This window comes from Schistocerca serialis, unplaced genomic scaffold (genome assembly GCF_023864345.2).
Source record: "Schistocerca serialis cubense isolate TAMUIC-IGC-003099 unplaced genomic scaffold, iqSchSeri2.2 HiC_scaffold_1322, whole genome shotgun sequence".
In the NCBI taxonomy this organism is placed as follows: domain Eukaryota; kingdom Metazoa; phylum Arthropoda; class Insecta; order Orthoptera; family Acrididae; genus Schistocerca; species Schistocerca serialis.
Genome location: NW_026047539.1, coordinates 103,107 through 124,494, shown reverse-complemented (window position 1 = coordinate 124,494; position 21,388 = coordinate 103,107). Strand labels below are relative to the sequence as shown.

General features: G+C 51.1%; 1 non-coding gene across 1 annotated transcript; it reads left to right on the top strand.

Annotated features, from left to right (window-relative positions):
- Window positions 1-12,804: 12,804 nt before the first annotated feature.
- LOC126439479 (U2 spliceosomal RNA) lies at window positions 12,805-12,993 on the top strand. Its single transcript, XR_007581217.1, has one exon. It is a non-coding gene; the product is annotated as a U2 spliceosomal RNA (small nuclear RNA).
- The last annotated feature ends 8,395 nt before the right edge of the window (window positions 12,994-21,388 follow it).

Genomic DNA, 21,388 nt, shown 5'->3' with positions numbered 1-21,388 from the left:
ATTAATTAAAACACAGCCTGAAATGGGTTAATATTCTGCAGAGATCAAATATTCCGCTGGTGGCAAAACTTGTCGTTGTTGTCGATGTGCCCAGTAGTTAGCTGCTTCCACACCACGATTCCTTTTAATTAATTTCAGATTATCTAAAGAACTTTTTTTTTGCGGTTATCTGGACCGCTCTTGCAGCCGCATTACACTAGGCTGGTAATTTATAGGGGCACAGAACAGTGCCTTCGGATGCCGCGTTGGCGTCACATATGGTCCGGCCACAGATAATTTTAATTACATTTTTTGGAGTTATATCCTTAGCTCCTCGCGAACGTCGTCGTCGCCGCCGCACGCACGCACGCAGAATACTTGTGTACACACGCACACGTATGCAGTAGGCAGTGGACGATGTAAGCACTCGGCTAGGTGTAGCTCGCGCCGGCCTGGTGCTGCTGTGGGGCGGCGTCACGGCTTCTCCTCTGCCCTGGCAGCTAGCGGCGTTCAAATGGGAGTCGCAGTTTACAGTTCGACATGGAGGGTAGTACTGGGCTGTTGACGAGTGCTCTCGTGAATTTTCGTTCCTTCCGGCACTTCTTTTTGCGATGTTTTCGACAGTCGCCTGTTGCCATATCGGCCCGTACCACTGTGTGTCACTCCCACATGTGGAGCGCACACACTGCAAGCATTTAGGCCCTTCGACTGCGGTTTTTCCTTATCGCTTCTCGGCCCCTTCGCCAAGAAGCACCCCGCGGTCAGAGCGGTCCGTTGTGCTCTGTAGCGGGTCGCGAGTGGTCGTGGTCGTTTTCGTTTGTTCTTGGTTTTTCCAGCGTTGAAATTTTCACGGTGAAATGTCGAACCGCTCGAACAGTATTCAGAACAGTATTCAATGCGTATTCGACAGAGCAGCGAGACGGCCTTTGAAATACAGGAATGGATATTTGGTGATCTGCAAGTACCGGAAAATGACGACACCTTTCAACTGGATTTTGTCTTATTCTCGCTATTTGTAAAATTTCTCAACCAGGAGAAATACGAGAAGTATGGCCTGGCACTCGCGGGCGAAAATCCGTTCCGCTACTTCGATGGAACAGTCGGAACAGTGCATATAGTGCTATCTGGCTTTGGGATACGGACTGAACGGGTATTTAACGTACACCCTGAGTGTCCCAATGAAGTAATCGGCCGTGTCCTGTCGCGGTATGGCAAGGTGCTTAGCATCACGAATGAAAAATGGGGCAGTGCCTACCGTTTCCAGGGCAACAGCGGAGTCCGTAGTGTTTGTATGGACCTCCGCCAGCACACACCGTCATATTTAAATATTGCGAGTACAAGGGTACAGGTTACCTATATAGGGCAACCACAGACATGCTCCCTCTGTCAATCCACGGAGCATCTACTCGTGGAATGCCCACGCAGGCGCCCTGTGCAACTGCCGCGGGAACGCACGGAAGGTGACAACCTTGTGCCTCTTCTCAGCGAGATAGGGGCGGGTGCTGCCCACCGAACCGCTGAGAGAACTGACGACTCGACTCCGGGTCCGTCAGGAGAGGTGAAAACGGTACCTAGTGCAACTATTGACAGCCCTATTGAGGTTGTCTCGGATCAGACGCCCGTAGTGGCAGTACCACCGGCGGCGACCAGTGCACCTGCTGTGGCCATTGATGTTGTCACTGTAGAACAGATGGAGGTAGTTCTCCCTACCCCACCCCCACCGGCAGATGACGCCCGGCGTCGTCATAGGCGCAAGAAGGCGAGCCAAGAACAGCAGGCGGAGGAGGAGGGCGTCATACGTCCCCCTCCTGAGAGCAGCAGTGAGGCTGAATCTCAGGCCTCATCAATTACACGCTCTGTTTCCGCTGACCGCTCGGACAGTATGCGGAAAACTGCTCGCCAATTAGAAGCACTTATTAGTTCATCACGAGATCGGGGAGCAGTCCCCGCATAACGTAAAAATGAACAGTGTAGCGAACAACCGCTGCAGCGCACTCGCACCCTCTCACGTACCGCTGCGACTGAGACGTCTGCGCCGCCTGGTTCGGACTATCCTGCCGATGGGGGAAGACCTAACTGGGCTGACGACGAAATGCGTGATTGAGTGGGCTCGACCCCACATGAGCTGCCTGGTATTTGTCTTTAACATCTGGGGTGATGTAGCAGGGTTACAGTTTCGATATTTACACACCTGCTTACATACGACCATGACCTTATCTGACGTTACTTCCTCTGTGTTGCTTTCTCATGCCTGCAATTGACCGTCAGCCGGGAGCCCTCTCCCTATTAACAATAAATATCAACTCCATCTCCAACCCATTAAAACTACGCTCTCTGAAGGACTTTCTGCGCCTTGGTGCATTTGATGAGGTTTTCCTCCAGGAGGTTTGTGCCCCCTTTCTCTCTGACCTGGTTGGTTATGAGGCACTATATAACATCAACCCTGACGCCAGGCGGGGCACTGCTTTGCTATACAGATCAGAGTTAACTCCATCCGATGTTACAAAACTACCCAATGGTTGCGTTCTTGCGTGTATCATTCGGGATGTACTTTTCATTAACGTCTATGCTCCTTCAGGAGCTAATCACAGGCATGATAGAAGAACACTGTTTACGTAGAGGTCACCCCTTTCTTGACAGCATGTCGTGTGATCGTGTTTGGCGGAGATTTCAACTGTGTGGTAGCCGATGCTGATCAGGTCCCAACGCCCATGAGGTGTGAAGCACTCGCTACACTCCTCCTGGCGGCTGACCTTAATGATACGTGGCGCCACTTTCATCCCGCCTACACACAGTTTTCTCACATATATCCCACTGGAGCAAGCCGTATTGACCGTGTTTATGTTTCTGCTGATTTGATTCCTGCCCTTTGTGCCGTCCAAGTCATTCCTGTGGCCTTTAGTGACCACTGTGCGTACTCTTACTCCTTGCATATCACGGGTCCAACCTCGGTTCCTCGGGGCACCTATTGGAAGATGAATACACTTCATCTCCCAACGCCCAAATTTCGCACTCTTGTCACGAAAACATGGCGAGATTGCATCGCTACTGCTTCGAAGTACCCTACCACTGTGGTTTGGTGGCTCCACTGTGCGAAACCACGGCTGCGACGTGTTGTAGAGCAACATAGTCACGATGTCGCACACTGGAAGTGTAGCACATTAGACTTCTATCAACAATGTATAAATGATGCATTAACCCCTCCTGCTGACAGGTATGATCAGCTACGCATGCACATCAACAAAATTAAAGCGACAATCCTTTGCTTCTCTCGGGAGAAGACCGAGGGGATGGTGGTGAGGTGCCGCTCCGCATCCCTGATTGAGGGCGAGAGGCCCTCCATCTATCACCTTGCCTCTGAAAGGAATCATGCAAAGAAGAACACCATTCTACACCTTAAAACAGACGATGGTACGAGCCTCACAGACCATCGTGAAGGCCTCAAACACCTAACAGACCATTATACGCACCTCTTCCAGGATGTTGAGGTAGACGTCGCCGCCCAACGAGCACTTATCGGTGGGGTCCCAACTTCACTGAATCGTCGAGACCGCGACTGTTTCACCGAGTCACTCACACTCGCTGACCTCACATCTGTCCTCCGTGCCTGACCGGGAAAAAAAATCAGCTGGCCCTGACGGTCTCCCTTATTAATTCTACCAACAAATTTGGGACCTGTTAGGAGACCGCTTCCGCAAAATGTGCTAGGAGATTTTTGCTGGTTGCGAACTACCCGCCGAATTTCTAGCTGGACGTATTGCCCTTATTCCAAAGGTCACAGGTCACTGTATAGCTGAAGACCTATGTCCTATCACCGTTCTTAAGGCTGATTACAAGTTGGTGGCACGAAGCGTGGCTTCTCGTCTTAAACAGGTAATGAATAAGGTACTTTGCCCCACTCAATCATGTGGCGTTTCGAATCGAACCATCTTCACCACCGCTTCTATATACTGTGATGCTGTCTTACTCACCGCCGACACTCTAACCCCGGCTGCAATTCTTTCCCTAGATTTCGCCGGTGCGTTTGACAGGGTCTCCCACCCTTACCTGCTGGCCGTTATGTTGCGGATGGGTTTTGGAGAGCACTTCATAAGAATCATCCAGCACTTCTTGGATGGAGCAAATTCCACTATCGTTGTGAACGGCTGCCGATCATGACCAATTCCCATCAGACGATCAGTTCGACAAGGGTGTCCCTTGTCAATGTATTTGTTCACTTTAGCGCTGGACCCCATGCTGCGTGACATCAGACGGATGGTCAATGGTGTCGCTCTCCCAGGCATCACCTTCCGCAGTGCGGCATACGCGGATGATGTCAGTGTGTTCGTCGCAAACGCTAGGGACATCGATTCAATTCGCCGAGTTCTTAACGTTTATGAACGAGCATCCGGTGCCATGTTAAATTCCAACAAAATGGTGCTGATCCCGCTAGGACCACTATCATTGACCATCGAACGCCCATGGTACAGAGGTGTGGGGGAACAACGTATCTTGGGCCTTGAGGTGACTGCCTGTCCGCAGCGCATATTAACACTCACGTGGAGGCGGCTTCTCACGCGCATCGGAGGACTTTGCGTGAGTCACGCTGATCGACGACTCGACCTCCATCAACGAATCCAACTGATTAATACTTACATCCTATCACGGACATGGTATGTAGCACAACTCCTTACGCTACCGAAACAAACCGGCAGAGCCATCTCACAAACAGTGTATTGGCACTTGTGGCGGCATGCACCAGTATGTTTGACACATATTCCGTTCCGGATGACGACAGTCAAGGACTATTACCTCAATCAAAGTTACGTCCTAACAGTGGCCACTGATAAGGCACACACATCGAAGCGCCTTTACCAGGCGCTTTGAGGCCGGCCCACACCACATAAATTGGAGGACAGACGACCGTCGGTCATCTGGCACCAAGCTTGGGCTAATATCAACCACCCAGCCCTTCCCACAGAAGTTTCAGCGCTATGGTATCGTGTCGTAAACAACTTAATACCCACTAATCATCGCCTGGCGGCCATCCGCCTACGGCCCTCGGCTGCTTGCGGCCGATGTGATGACGTAGACACCAGAGAGCATCGTCTCTTATGCCCTCACGTCACAGAAGTGTGGGACCTTGCACGTGTGCTATTAGCGCTGATCGGTGGGTCGACACCAGACAATGTGTCAATCGACTGGTTCCTTACCCCTGATATTCAGACCAACCCCCGAACACGCCGTAACGCAATGGTGTCGCTCTTGGGCCACACCATTTTCACGATCTATGACCTCTCTCTCACCGGTGCTGTCTCTTTCATGGGCTACCTTTGGAGCCAGCATCGCCTGGCGGAATGTGACCGGAAATATACCATTACTTTTGCAAGATTTCTGAAAGTTGTAATGGTTCATGGTTATCAAAAGGTGTTCCGGGTTGACTAAGGCACCTCGTCCAGGAATTGCCTGAGTTTACCCATGGATCTTTGTCACTCGGACTTTCAAACTACCCTTGACTTCCCTATACCCAAGATTTGACATTGGCCTTCTGGGCATCACTAGAGTAGACTGTTCTATGATAATGATAATATAGCGATTGGTAACATGGGAATTGTGTGAACCTTGTATGAAAAATTATTGGAAAATTAGAAAACACGTAATCTATCCTAGAGGATTATTGCTTTGTTAATTCTATGGGCGATGGGATTATCTCGCCAGTTTCGACTTCATTTGTGTGTGCTGCCGTCCCTGTTTTTAATTTGCCTTCATTTCTGTCTTTACTTATTTCTTCCTTTTCAGTTTCTAAACTCATCACTTGCTTCACACCTGCAGAGAGAGGTGTATTTCTGAGTAGTGTGTCGTCGCCCCCTGAGGCATAGCAGAGTATGCCTCCGCTTTTATTTTCGGTTTATGGCAAAAAGTCTTGCTACTAACAACACCCTGCTTTACGTGCTGCATCGACACTAGAGGATGGCGGCATTTTTGGAGAGGAAAAGGTAGGACTATAGGGGAGGAAGGAGGCCTTTTTTAATTAAAAAAAGTGTAGTATCTGTTCTTATCAGCTTAATGCTGGCAAGGTCGGATACATAACACACTGATATGCTATGTATTTTCTTTAGTCATTGGACTCCTAATGCCCGATTATGACGAAGCTGCAGCGGCGGCTCCGGAACGTGGCCGGCCTTTCTGTGAGGGCAGCAACTGCTGGTGTTACTGCCGGACCCGCCCTGCATTGAATACTTCTCCCTCTTTTTTCTCCCGATTTTGACTGAGGGTTGCGAGATGCTCAGGCCCCATCTGCCCCCTGCTAATTGGTTGGTTGGTTGGTTCAGGTTTAAGGGACCAAACAGCAAGGTCATCAGTCCCTCGTTTCAAATATGCGCCATTTCGCTAATGGGACAACTCAGTAAAGTCAGAACAATAAAACGGAAAAAGGGAAAAAACGTAAAAAGGCGGTCATGTTGTCATTGGTAAAAAACAAAATGAGGGAAGTCAGCAAGAGAACGAACCAAACACTATGCTGAAGCAGCATAGGCAAGACTACCTGTGACTTAAAAGGTACAACTGCTATAATGTAGAAAGTACATATGGGAATAGAAAGACTAACCAAGCCTTAAAAAATGGGGTAAAAACAGAGTAAAAGGGGAAGAAAAGAGGAATTCGGTCAGGGAGGTGAATCAGGAATCTCCAAACACTGCTTACAGTGGGAGACACCCAAACACTCACCGCCCTGCCCCAACACCAGAGAGAGATTAAAAACCTTAAAACTGAGAATAAAAACCACTTTCCCGGAGGAAACCGAGAACCAGAGAGACCATCCGGGAATAGTTAGCCAACATCAAAGGTAAAGTGTGGGGGAGCCTGTACTTAGCACGCGGAGCCAAAAGAAGGGGGCATTCAACCAAAATGTGGGCTACTGACTGGAAGGCTCCACAACCACATAGTGGGGGTGGCTCATCACGCAAAAGAAAACCATGGGTCAATCGAGTATGGCCAATGCGGAGACCACACAGTGTGGTCGAATCCTTTCGGGAGATGCGAAAGGAAGAACGCCACGGGCCTGGTGTCACCTTAATTGCACGAAGTTTATTAGACAGGGGAGTAGCCTCCCAAGAATTGGCCCATGACTGTGCGAAGTGGGATTTGATGTGAAGCCGTAAATCCGCTGCAGGAGGGGCTACAGAAAACGGGGGGGGGGGTAAGTAACTGCTCCCCCAGCCAAACGATCAGCGAGCTCATTACCCAGGATACCCACAGGGCCAGGGACCCAAAGGAAGTCAATAGAACAAGCAGCATGGTGAATATCAGCGAGATGGTCATGGATGGCAGAGACCAAGGGATGGCGCGACAAACACCGGTCAATACCAAGAAGGCCACTCATTGAGTCCGTGCATAACAAAACGCGGTTGTGTTGGGACTGCTTAATAAAGGTAAGGGCCTGGGAAATTGCCATCAATTCCGCAGTAAACACCCCACATCTAGGTGGCAGCAGGTGACTTTCCGTTCCAACAGAGGACGTGAAGGCATACCCAACACGATCAGCAGATTTAGAGCCATCAGTGTAAAAAACAACAGCATCCCGAAACTCTCACAAAATTTGACGGAAAAAGGAACGGAACACCACCAGGGAGATGGAATCTTTCGGACCGCGGTGGAGATCCATCCGAAGTTGAGGCCGAGGAACTAACCAAGGAGGGGTGGAGGGGAGGGAGCGAGGAAGACAGGACAAAGAAGGAAGCTGAAAATCACGGCAAAGAGACACAAGGCACAGCTCAATTGGTAAACCCGTCCGAGGGCGGGAGTCGGGTGGGCGACGTCCATGGTCTGGGAACAGGATAGAATAGGAAGGATGAGTGGGAGAGGAACAGATAGTGAGTGCATAAGACACCAGAAGCTGGGACCGCCGAACAGAAAGGGGGGGGGGGATCCCAGCTTCAACCAGGAGACTATCAACAGGGCTAGTAGGGAAGGCACCAGTGGCCAAACGGATAACACGATGGTGGACTGGATCCAGCACGTGCAGTGGAAGGAGCAGCTGAACCATAAACTTGACAACCATAGTCCAAGCGAGACAGAACTAGAGCACGATAAAGACGGAGGAGGAGGGAACGGTCCGCACCCCAAGAGCAGTGGGCAAGGAAGCGAAGGACTTGAGTTTACGGAAACATCCTACCTTCAGGAGTCTGATATGGGGCAGCCAAGTGAGCTTGTTGTCGAAAAGAAGACCCAGGAAACGAAACTGTGGGACCACAGGCAATCGTTGTGCAGAGAGATAGAGCTCTGGATCAGGGTGGATCGTAGTACGGCGACAGAAGTGGACCACTCGCAATTTTAAAGGAGAGAATTGAAACCCGTGTGAGAGGGTCCATGCAGAGGCACGCCGTATAGCTACCTGGAGCTGCCGCTCTGCAGATGCCATCGAGGAGGAACTAACCCAAATGCAGAAATCATCCACATACAGGGCAGGGGCGACCAAGGGACCGACAGAGGCCACAAGTCCATCGATAGCAATGAGGAAAAGAAGGACACTCAAGACAGAACCCTGTGGGATGCCCGTCTCCTCGGTCCGTGGAGAACTAAAAGCAGTACCAACTCGAACTCTGAATGACCGATGGATCAGGAACTGGCGGATAAAAATCGGGAGTGGGCCCCGAAGACCCCACTGATGAAGGGTAAGATGTGATGGCGCCAGGCCGTGTCATAGGCCTTGCAAAGGTCAAAAAACACTGCAATCAAATGGCGGCGCTGGGAAAAAGCCTGCCCAACTGCAGATTCCAAGCGAAGTAAATGATCGATTGAAGACCGTTCCTCTCGAAAGCCACACTGGTAAGGCGACAATAGATCCCGAGATTCGAGGACCCAATTGAGCCGACGGGCTACCATCCGTTCAAGTAACTTACAAACAACATTGGTCAAACTAATTGGCCGATAGCTGTCAACAGATAGGAGGTTCTTACCAGGCTTAAGGACAGGAACCACAATGCTATCCCTCCATTGAGAAGGGAAGTCACCCTGGAGCCAGATACGGTTAAACACCCGAAGAAGATGTTGCCGTTGTGGAGCACTGAGATGTTGAAGCAGTTGGTTATGAATGGAATCTGGGCCAGGGGGCGTATCATGAGAAGAAGATAGAGCAGAAAGAAATTCCCATTCAGTAAAAGGTTCGTTGTAAGATTCTGACTCACAAGGGGTGAAACTTAAGGTGGAAGCTTCAGCCAGCTGTTTTTGATGAAGGAAAGCAGCTGGATAGGAGGCTGACGCTGACGCCACTGCGAAATGGGTCGCAAGATGTTCTGCAAGAACTAATGGGTCCGTACAAATGCCATCTGGGAGGTGAAGGCCTGGGAGGGTGGACTGCCGATGGCAACCTTGGAGAGAACGAAGTGTAGCCCATACCCGTGACAGAGGGACAGTAGAACCAAGGGAAGAAACGAATCGTTCCCAACATATCCGCTTACCCTGTTTGATTAAATAACAGGCTTTAGCACGGAGGCGTTTAAAGGTAGTAAGGCTGGCTATGGATGGGTGCCTCTTAAAGTGTTGCAAAGCTCGACGGCGATGACGGATGGCAATGGCAATGGCCGTACTCTACCACGGGACTTGCCGGCGATGAAATGGTCCAGATGAGCGCAGGACAGCAAGGCTAGCAGCGCGAACAATCGCGTCAGACACGTCACGTAGGACGTCATCAATACAACCCGACAAAGAGGGAGAAAACTCGACCTGTGCAGTGTATAGAGGCCAATCGGCGCGGTGGAAAGACCAACGAGGTAACCTGTCCATTGGGGAGTGGGAAGGGAGCGTGATAATCAACAGGAAATGGTCACTATCACAAAGGTCGTCGTGTGGCGACCAGTGTAATGAAGGGAGGAGAGAGGGAGAAGAAAGAGAAAGATCAATGGCAGAAAAGGTACCGTGACCAGCACTGAAATAAGTAGGGGAGCCATCATTAAGAAGGCACAGGTCGTGGTCTGCAATAAATTGGTCTATAAGAAGACCTCGTCTAGATGGAAAGGCACTGCCCCACAAAGGATGATGAGCATTAAAATCCCCAAGGAGGAGGAAGTTGCTGAAGAAGGGTGGTTAAGGCAGCAGGTGTAAGAGTCCTGTCAGGAGGGAGATAAAGATTGCAAACTGTGACTGCAGAGTCTAAGTGGACCCTAACAGCAACCGCTTCCAACATAGTTTGGAGAGGAATCCACGTGCTAGCAATGTCTGTACGGACCAACGTACATACGCCACCAGAAGCCCGCAAGGGTCCGACCCGATTTCGACAGAAAACACAGAACCCACGGAGGGTCGGTGAGTGAGCATCAGTAAAATGAGATTCCAGGAGAACCACACAAGCTGCAGAGTAGGACGAAAGAAGGGATTTCAATTCAGGAAGGTGACGATAGTATCCATTACAATTCCATTGGAAAACCACAGAACGATGGTTTAAATGAGGGCTCAACACGCTAAATCCAGTCATACCGCCAGGTCCCCACCCGTCACCGACAAGGAGGGGGCGACATCCATGAACGACAGGTCAGAATCCGGTTGTGAAGTCGGGGAAGGGACCTCCGGTGACGCCAGAGGCTCTTCGTCCCTGGACATGTTTCTTCTCCTTTTCAGGCTGAGATCGAGGAGGGCTGTGTGGCATAAAGGAGCCAGCTGCAGCAAGATCAGGAACAGAAAGAGACCGGGCGACCTGGGGACCGACAGACCGCGGCTCTCGCGGTCGCCGCGCGGCAGCAGACTTTTGACCTGGAAGGTGCCGGGAAGGGGCATCCCGGGAGAGGCGCCCTTGACCGGCAGACGCCGAAGGAGTGGGACACTTCTCCGGCTGGGGAGGGGGAGCAGCGCCCATAGGAGAAGGTGTGGGAGCCACAGGGGAGGGGGGTAGGAGAGGGTTCCGGGATGGGGGTAAGGAAGGGGGAGGAAGGGGTGAAGATGTAGCCAAGGCGTAACTAGATGTCATGGACACAGGGTGCCGTCGTGCATATTTCTTACGGGCCTCTGTGTAGGTTAAACGATCGAGGGACTTATACTCCTGTATCTTTTTTTCTTTCTTATATACTGGGCAATCTGGTGAACGTGGAGAATGACTACCATGACAATTTACACATACAGGAGGGGGAACACAGGGACTCCCCTCATGGAGTGGACGTCCACAGTCACCACAGAGAGGGGCCTGGGAACAGCGAGAAGACATGTGGCCAAAACGCAAGCACTTAAAACACCTCATAGGAGTTGGGATGTACGGCTTCACATCACAGCGACAGACCATAATCTTAACTTTCTCAGGAAGGGTACCCCCTTCAAAGGCCAGGATAAAGGCACCAGTATCAATACAATTATCTTTAGGACCCTTCTGAAAACGCCAAACAAAGTGAACACCCCGCCATCCGAGATTGTCCCGAAGTTCCTCATCAGTTTGAAGGATGAGGTCCCTGTGAAAAATCACACCTTGTACCATATTTAGAGACTGGTGAGGGGTAATAGACACAGGAATTGTGCCAAGATGGGTACAGGCACGAAGGGCCACGGATTGGGCAGCTGAAGCAGTTTTTATCAGCAACAAACCCAACAGCATCTTGCTCAGGGAGTCCACTTCGCCAAACTTGTCTTCAATGTGTTCCACAAAGAATAAAGGTTTGACACTGGTGAAAGTATCTCCATCAGTCCTGGTGCAAACTAGATAATGGGGGAAAGGTATCGCCCCTAGACGACGGGCCTGACCCTCTTCCCAGGGGTTAGCCATGGAAGGGAAGGCCGAAGGGGCAAGAGAAGCAGCACTTGAGGAATAAGTTCCACGCAGCGAGACGGCCGCAGAAGAACGGCCAGAGTTTTGGACCCGTAAGCGTTTCATCTGCATAGCGTCCGCCCTGATACCACCCACTCCGATCAGGGGCTCTCCTCACGGGCGCCACCCAGCCACAGCAAGGGCCGTCTGGCACGGCGGCCATTGCCAGGAGTTCCGATGCTCCAGGATGACGAGCAACCACTCCAAGGTATGCATGAGGAGGTCACAGCTCAGGTATCAGAAGTGTGATCCCTGTGTGTTCAGAGGGCTCAACCAAAGGGGTACATAGCGACCCCACCACTCGGGCTGGCTACCATGCTGGCTATGCACCCTAGCATCAGACAACAACGTGAAAGAAAAGGTGGAATGTACTAGGAGGGCGCATGTCGGAGACACTAGGTAATGTGCTCTTCCCCAAATGGCTCACACTACGGAGGAGAAATTTTGTAATGGAGGTCAAACCCCAGAGGGGGACCAAGGAATGCCAAAAGGAGGAGATGATTACGCAACAAAGCCAGAGTGTAAAACCAACAGAACCAGGAGGATAGCGGGGGCCAACGTAAGCAAAGACACCAATAGAGGGAGAGGAGAGGGCGAGGGGAAAGGAGGAGAAGGGAAAGGAAATGCAGCCTGGGAGAGAAAGAAGGCTGCAATGGCTTGGGACCCTGTGCTCGCCACGCACGTATCCACAAAAGAGTTGTGGACCCCCTGGGGGGGCCCCCTGCTAGATCGAGGGGAGGCGATCTGGAGAGAGGCAGATGCAGACCAGTCTCGTGTGTGTCCAGCCTTTGCTGTAGACACTGGCAGCACAGCGGTAGCGACATATGAGCCTTCCACTCTGTTCACTTTCCTTCTTTCCCCCGGCCAGCTACGTCTGGGTTTCCACCGGGGCTTAACACAAGATTATGACAATTTCCATCTTGGCCAGAACACATCTCTGGGTCACACCAAGATCTTAGTTACGTCCGCCCGAAGTGTGATGCTCCAGTGTATGGCAGGCGCTGTTGAGCAACACCTTTGCGGCTGTTTCTAATCCTTACCGAATGTGAACCTTTCGTAAGTTCCTTTCCAAGTATTACCTCAATGACTAAAAAAAATCTGTTCTTATCAGCTTAATATCCGATACGTCCTGCATCGCAGAACCAGAATATTTAACTCATTTTTGGCTCATGATGGAGTGCTAGGGGCTTGCTCCACCTCTGTCGGGGTTGGCCCGGCATTGCAGTACCGCCGGGATCGGCCCACCTAAAATTAATTAAAACACAGCCTGAAATGGGTTAATATTCTGCAGTGATCAGATATTCTGCTGGTAGCAAAACTTGTCGTAGTTGTCGATGTGCCCAGTAGTTAGCTGCTTTCACACTGTGTTTTTCTTTATTAATTTAAGATTATCACCCGATTTTTATGTTTTTTGCATTTAGCCGGAGCCCTCGTGCAGCCGCATTACACGAGGCTGATGACTTATGGGGGCATGGAACAGTGCCTTCAGATGCCTCTTGGGGGTCTCATATGGTCCGGCCATACATAATTTTAATTAAATTTTTTGGAGTTATAACCTCAGCTCCTCGCGAACGACGTCGTCGTCGTCGTCAAACGCACGCATAATACGTGTTTACACACACACACACACACACACACACACACACACACACACACACAGTAGGCGGTTGACGATGTAAGCTCTCAGTTAGGTTTCGCTCGCGTAGGCCATGCGCCGATGTAGCTCGCGCCGGCCTGGCGCTGCTGTGGGCGGCCTCACGGCTTCTCCACAGCCCTGGGAGCTAGCGCCGTTCAAATGGAGACGCAGTTTACTTCTCGCAGTGCAGGGCAGTGCCAGGCCGTTGACGAGTGCTCTCGTGAATTGTCGTTCGTTCTGGCACCTGCTTTTGCGACGTTTTCGAAGGTCGCCTACTGAGATATCGGCCCATACCATTGTGTGTCACTCCCACATGCGGATAGCACAATCTGCAAGCATTTAGGCCCTGCCATTTTCGAAATTCTTTATCGCTTCTCGGCCTTTTGGCTCAGAAGCACCTCGCATCGGCGCGGTCCGTTTGTGCTCGTTAGCGCGTCGCGTGTCGTGTTTTTCGCTGTCGTGGTCGTTGATTTTCGCGTTTTTCAGCGTTTTATTCTGCTTGGAATATGTCGCATCGATCGAACAGCATTCAATGCGTTTTTGACAGAGCAGCAAGATGGCCACCGGCCTTTGTGTGTGTGTGTGTGTGTGTGTGTGTGTGTGTGTGTGTGTGTGTGTGTGTGCGTGTGTTGGAGCTTATGGACGCTCAACATCGAGGTCATCAGCGCCCTGACACACATTAAAAGGAACGAATGTGGACAGATCTAATAAAACTGAAAAACACACTCAATGAAAGCAGGAAAGTAAGGAAAGTACTACATAAGAAAGTAAAACCGAAGGAAAGGGAAAACATAGCAACAAGAATGCCGCACAAAATTGACATTGGCTGGCCACTTACATAAATTATGAGCAAATTAAAAGCCTCTCCCTAAAATCTTTGTAAAAACATTTGACAAGGCACAGACTTTTAAAACTTTAACCACATTAGTCCAAGTGTTGCCTAAAAGAGATAGCAGGTCCGCTGGCAAGTCAACCGCGGCCCGCTGGTCAGAAAATAAAACGCAATAAAATAAAACGCAATCCCATAAAACGTGGCGCACAGTGACCTGGACGCCGCAAGCGCCACACATTGGAGGGTCCTCTCGCCGGAGCAGGAAGCCATGCGTCATAGGGCTGTTGGCCTATACGAAGCCGAGTGAGAAGAACCTCGTCCCATCGATGGGGCTGAAAGGAAGTACACCACACACGCGTTGTGGGCTTGACTATATGGAGCTTATTGTCAGTCACTTCCAGCCACTCATCCTCCCACCGACACATGACTCATGAGCTCAACAGCGAGGTGAGTGCGTGCAGGGGGATAGCACACTGAGATACTTGTGGGGCGAGACACGCCTCCTTGGCTGCGAGATCTGACCTTTCATTCCCAGCAATGCCGACATGCCCCAGAACCCAGCAGAAAGCTACAATCTTCCCCAGTCGCTGTAGTCAGAGGAGGGCATCCTGGATGGTCTGTACTATTTCATCTGCCGAATACAAACGGTGCAATGAGTGAAGGGCACTGAGTGAATCGGAACAGACAAGAAATTTAGGAGACGAAGAATGTCTCATCTCCTCCAGTGCCTGCAAGACAAGATAGCAGACAATTCTGCATCAAAGACAGTAGAAGTCTGAGGCACTCGGACCTTGAGGACACGATCCGGAAAAACAACTGAGCAACCAACAGAATCCCCTTGTTTCGACCCATCCGTAAAAACGGCTACATAGTCGTGGTGCTCAGATAAAATGGCAGAAAACGCTGCATTAAAAACGGTGGCAGGAGTGCAATCTCTCTTGTACTGCAATAAATCTAAAGTCACTCCGGGCCTCTTCAGTAACCAGGATGGCAGGCGGTTAAAACCCTGGATTTGGGGTTGTATAGACTCCACACCAAGCGACTCTAGCACACGTTGCATACGGATCCCAAACGGCAATGTAGCCCAGGGGGCGACGGGAAAAAAGGCGGTCCAGAGGTGGATGGGCAACAAGACGGTGAGCTGGGAGCAGCAAGAAACTTACAAGCCTGGCGCACCAGCAGGAGCTGCCGCTGGATGGTAAGTGGCGGTTCGCCAGCCTCAGCACAGAGGCTGGGTATGGGACTGGTCCGATAAGCACCCGTGGCCAGTCGAATCCCAGCATGGTGAACAGCATCAAGGATCTGCAAATAAGACGACCTCTCTGACCCGTATACTGTGCACCCATAGTCCAGCCGTGAACAAACAAAAGCTCGATAAAACTGTAGGAGACACGCCCTGTCCACTCCCCAAGACCTGTGGCTGAGGCACTTGAGGATGTTCAGTGCCTTCAGCGTTCTGGCTTTCAAGTCACGTAGGTGTGGCAGCCATGACAACCTGGAGTCAAAAATCAGGCCCAGAAACCGCACCGTGTCTCTAAAATGTAGGACAGTGTCCCCCATATGCAAGGCAGGCAAAGTAAAAAGACGACGAGAACAATTAAAATGAACACAAACACACTTATCGGCAGAAAACCGAAAACCCGTCTTTGCAGTCCACTCCTCCAACCACCACACTGTTAGCTGCAATTGATGGCTCGTGGTTGCAACACTGGAGGAGGAACTGAAAACAGCAAAGTCGTCCACAAACAAGGAGCACTGTACTGGACTCCTCACTGTAGACGTTATACTGTTGATGGCTATGGCAAAGAGGGTAATGCTTAAAACACTTCCCTGGGGGACACTGTTCTCTTGCTCAAAGCGATCAGTGTGTTACCAACGTGGATCCGAAAAAACCGCTGAGACAGGAAAGACCGAATGAAAATGGGGAGGCGGCCACGAAAGCCCCATTGATGCAGTTGTGCAAGAATACAGTGTCTCCAAGTAGTATAATATGCCTTACGGATATCAAAGAAGATACTGATACAGTGATGCTGACGGAGGAAAGCCTGCTGAATAGCTGCATCTAGGAGGGTCAGGTTGTCGACCAAGGACCGAAATTTTCGGAATCCACACTGAAAGCAGCTAAGGAGCTGTCTGGTCTCTAGCAGCCAGACCAGACGACAGTTAACCATCCGTTCCAGGGTCTTTCTGACACAGCTTGTCAAGGCGATACTACGATAACTACTGGGACATGTGCAGTCCTTTCCTGGTTTGAGGAGAGGGATGAGGATTGCCTCCCTCCACGAGGTGGGGAACACTCCTGTCTGCCATATGAGATTAAAACATTCGAGGAAGTTGTCCTTTGATGCCGCTGGCAGATGTCGAAGCATGGAGTACCGGATGCGGTCGTAACCTGGTGCAGTGTCAGAAGTCTCAGTAAGAGCCGATTCAAGTTCCCACATGGAGAAAGGGGAGTTGTAGGCCTCATAACTGTTCGACCGAAAGTCCAAGTTCGCTCTTTCGACAGTCGCACAGTAGCGACGAAACGCTGGATCCTGGGTTGCAATGGCAGTACTTTGTGCAAAACGCTCTGCCAGCGTCTGAGCAATGGCTCTGGGCGTCGTTTGGAGGCATCCTTGATTCCGGACTGCAGCTATTGGTTTACCGGAAATTCTCCAGATGGCCTTTTCTTGCTCTCTTTAATGACACGGCGTGCCCTGGCTCTCGCGATTCGAAAGGCGGTAAGATTGACCGCTGTTGGGCGGCATTTAAATCGGCGAAGAGCCACACGCCTATCCCGGATGGCTGAACGGCACTCTTCTGTCCACCAAGGCACAAGGCGCCGCTTAAGAGTGCCAGAAGACTGTGGTATAGACAGGTCAGCAGCATGATGGATCACAAGCGTGGTGTGATCCACCCATTCCGGTACGCTATTGTGGCGTTCAAAGACAGCCAACCTAGTGAACAGTGGCCAGTTAGCCCTGCCAATCATCCACGATGGTGGCCGCTGTTCCAGCAATACACCATCCAGGAGATGAATGCGGATAGGGAAGTGATCGCTGGAATGAAGGTCGTCAATGACCTCCCAGTGAACAGAGTCGGTGAGGGTTGGAGAGCAGAAAGATAGGTCAATGGCTGAGAATGACCCTGTAGCAGTAGAGAAATGAGTCGGAGTACCTGTGTTGAGGATGCACAACACTTGAGATGTTAGGAGGCTCTCTAAAATTCGACCCCGAGCGCAAAGAGAAGTGGAGCCCCACAGGACATGATGGGCATTTAAGTCTCCCAGGAGGAGAAATGGGCGGGGGAGTTGGTCGATAAGATCTGTGAGAGCGTCTAAGGTCATTGCATCCAGAGGGGGTAAATAAAGGGAGCAAACGGTAAGCCTCCGAGGTGAATGAATTTCAACTGCAACTGCTTGCAGGTCAGTATCCAGGGGGAGAGCAGAGGAGTGGTGGTCATTATTGACAAACACAGCGACTCAGCCTTTGGCCCTTTCTCCAGTCAGGTCATCTTTGCGATATGACGTATAGCCCCTTAGTACAGGAGCATCAGATGGTTTTAAATGAGTTTCCTGTAAACACGAGCACAGGGGGCGTTGCCGTGCTAGGAGGTTCAGTTCCTCCACATGTGCCCGGAGTCCATTCATGTTCCACTGCATAATGGGAGCCATCTATCAGGGTGGGAGTACCTTCATTCTCACTTTCTGTTGGGGAGGAGAGCCCACAACAGGTGGAGGCTCAGTTTTGGGGCGAGATGATTGCCCCCGGTCTGACATCAACCTCCATCGCCTCAGAAGAGGAGTCGAGAGAGACGTCAGAGAGAATGACATCCACATCAGCAGACTGTATAACTTCAGTCTCCTTTAGTGGGCGAGTCTTCACCTTTATCTTTGGCTTCGATTTTCTGGCCTGAGGTGGCATTGGAGCCAAAACCTCAGAAGCAGTAGCGGGTTTAGCAGTGCTGGGCAGTGCACAAGACTGGACCCAGGAAGGGGCAGGAAGTTCCATGATGTCAGATACCATGGCCTGGTCAGAAGGCGGGGGGGGGGGTGGGGAGCAGCAGGCTTCACAGGAACGGCAGCAGCACACGTACATTGACAAACGCAGGTGCCAGTGCTGACAGTAGCAACCTCCATTTTTGAAGCAGCATCGGTTTTCAAGATTGGCTGTTTGAGAAAGGGAGAAAAGGAAGCAGCGAAGGTGGGCGGCTGCATGGACTTCTAAATTTTCTTCGCCTCACAATACAGGATGCGTTTTGTAGTTTTAAGTTCCTGGATCTTCTGTTCCTCAAGGAAAACTCTGCATTCCCTACTCCACACAGGGTGATCCTCTGAGCAGTTGACACACTTGGGAGGAGAGGAGCAACCAACTCCCTCATTGGCGGCTTTACCACAATTCCCACAAGTGGCTTCCCCTCTACAGCCGACAGTAGTGTGTCCAAAGTGTTGGCATGTAAAACACCGCATGGGGTTGGGGTAATAAGGCCGTACACTGAGACGTAGGAAACCTGCCTTCACATGCTCTGGCAATTTGGTGCTGTTAAATGTAAGGATAAATGAGTCAGTCTTTATGAGAGCACCATCCGCCCATTTCATAACGTGTTGCACGTCGACAATTCCTTTCCGGGACCATTCATTTTTTTTTTTTTTGTAGGGTTTAAGGGCGATCAACTGCTGAGGTCATTAGCGCCCAGTTACTGGTGTTAGAGCAAATGGAATCTGCTAAAACTCAAGGGGATGGGGGGACACCAGAAGTACCTGACAAAGATGGAGAAAAAATAAGTAAAAAGGTTAAATGTCTTTGGACAAGCCAGTTAAAGTTATAAAACGCAGAATACGAGCAGCTGCTCGAGCGTCATCAGCTAAAACATCCGGTAAAGTAGATGGCAGGGACAGGATAACACGAAATTGACTAAAATGGGGACACGACAATAAAACATGGCGCACGGTTAATGCCTGACCACAAGGGCACTGCGGGGCTGGATCACCGGAGAGCAGGTAGCGGTGGCTAAACCGGCAATGCCCAATCCGCAACCTGGTCAGAAGGACCTCCGTGCGCCGAGATGGTCGGGAGGATGTTGTCCAAGCAGTTGGGAGTGGTTTTACTGCCCGGAGCTTGTTTCCTTGGAGGGATGACCAAGCATCCCACCACAACGACACAAGCCTCTTACATACATCCCCACGAACGTCAGATGACGGGACACAATGGGAGGCTGGCCGAGGCAGGAGGACTGCAGCCTTGGCTGCAGCATCCGCAGCCTCATTCCCAGGCACTCCTACATGTCCGGGAACCCACAGAAAGCTGACAGAACTACCATTATTAGCGAAAGACTGGAGGGACTGCTGTATCCGTTGAATCAAGGGATGGACCGGATAGGGAGCTCCAAGGCTCTGAAGAGCACTGAGTGAGTCAGAGCAGAGTACATATGATGAATGGCGGTGGCGGCGGGCATACTGAACGGCCTGATGGAGAGCAAAAAGCTCGGCTGTAAAGCTGGAACATTGGTTGAGGAACCGGTATTTAAAGGTGGCAGCCCCGACGACAAAGGCACAGCCGACACCATCGTCAGTTTTGGAGCCATCGGTGTAAATAAAGGTGTGCCCGGCAAGTCGAGCACGAAGTTCGACAAACCGTGAACAATACACTGCAGCCGGACTACCCTCCTTCGGGAGTGAGCTGAGGTCGAGATAAATAGGAACCGGAGCCTGGAGCCAAGGTGGTGTCGGGCTCTCACCCTCTCTGAAGGTGGTAGGGAGGGCAAAATCCAATTGTCGAAGCAGGCGACGGAAGCGGACTCCAGGGGCAGCAGGGCAGACACATACAACCCGCACTGACGGTCGAGAGAATCGGCGAAGAAGGACTCTTAAGAGGGGTGGTCGGGCATAGACAACAGCCGGCAGGCATACCGACACAGCAGTACGTCGCGCCGGTAGGTCAATGGTAACTCGGCAGCTTCAGCATAAAGACTCTCCACAGGACTAGTGTAGAAGGCTCCGGTCGCAAGACGTATCCCCCGATGGTGGATGGAGTTGAGCCGGTGTAAGAGGGACAGCCGAGCAGACGAGTAGACGAAGCTCCCATAATCCAGCTTCGATCGGACTATGGACCGATACAAGCGAAGCAGGACAGTGCGATCCGCTCCCCAAGATGAACCACTAAGAACTCAGGGGACATTAAGGGAACGTGTACAACGGGCCGCCAAATAAGAGACATGTGGAGACCAACACAGTTTCCTGTCCAACGTGAGCCCTAGAAACTTAGCTGTGTCCACGAATGGGAGAACAACGGGACCGAGATGTAAGGATGGCGGAAGGAACGCTTTATATCGCCAAAAGTTGATACAAACTGCCTTCTCTTCAGAGAACCGGAAGCCATTTGCCACGCTCCATGAGTAGAGGCTGTCTAGACAATGCTGAAGGCAGCGCTCCAGGAGGCATGTTCTCTGGGCACTGCAGTAGATCGCGAAGTCATCGACAAAGAGAGAGCCTGAGACATTAAGTGGAATGCAATCCATAATTGGATTGATCACGATGGCAAAAAGGGCTACGCTCAAGACGGAGCCCTGAGGTACTCCGTTCTCCTGGAGGAAGACGTCAGACCATATGGAACCCACACGTACCCTAAACTTTCGATCCGTTAAAAAGGAATCAATAAAAAGGGGCAGGCGACCGCGTAGGCCCCACCTGTGCATACTGCGGAGGATACCTCCGCTCGAACAGGTATCATAAGCCTTCTCCAAATCGAAGAACACGGCTACCGTTTGGTGCCTTCGCAAAAAGTTGTTCATGATGAATGTCGACAAGGTCACAAGGTGGTCAACAGCGGAGCGGCGACGACGAAAGCCGCATTGGACATTAGTAAGTAGTCGTCGAGATTCAAGAATCCAGACTAACCGAGCATTAACCATGCGCTCCATCACCTTACAGACACAGCTTGTAAGAGAAATGGGGCGGTAACTAGAAGGAAGGTGTCTAACCTTCCCGGGTTTGGGTATAGGAACAACAACGGCGTCATGCCTACGCATGGGGACTTGACCTGCGGTCCAGACGCGATTGTAGGTACGAAGAAGGAAGATTTGGCCCGCCGGAGAAAGGTGTGCGAGCATCTGAACGTGAATGGCATCTGGCCCCGGAGCAGAGGACCAGGACAGTGCAAGCGCACGTTCGAGTTCCCGCATAGTAAAGGGGGCATTGTAA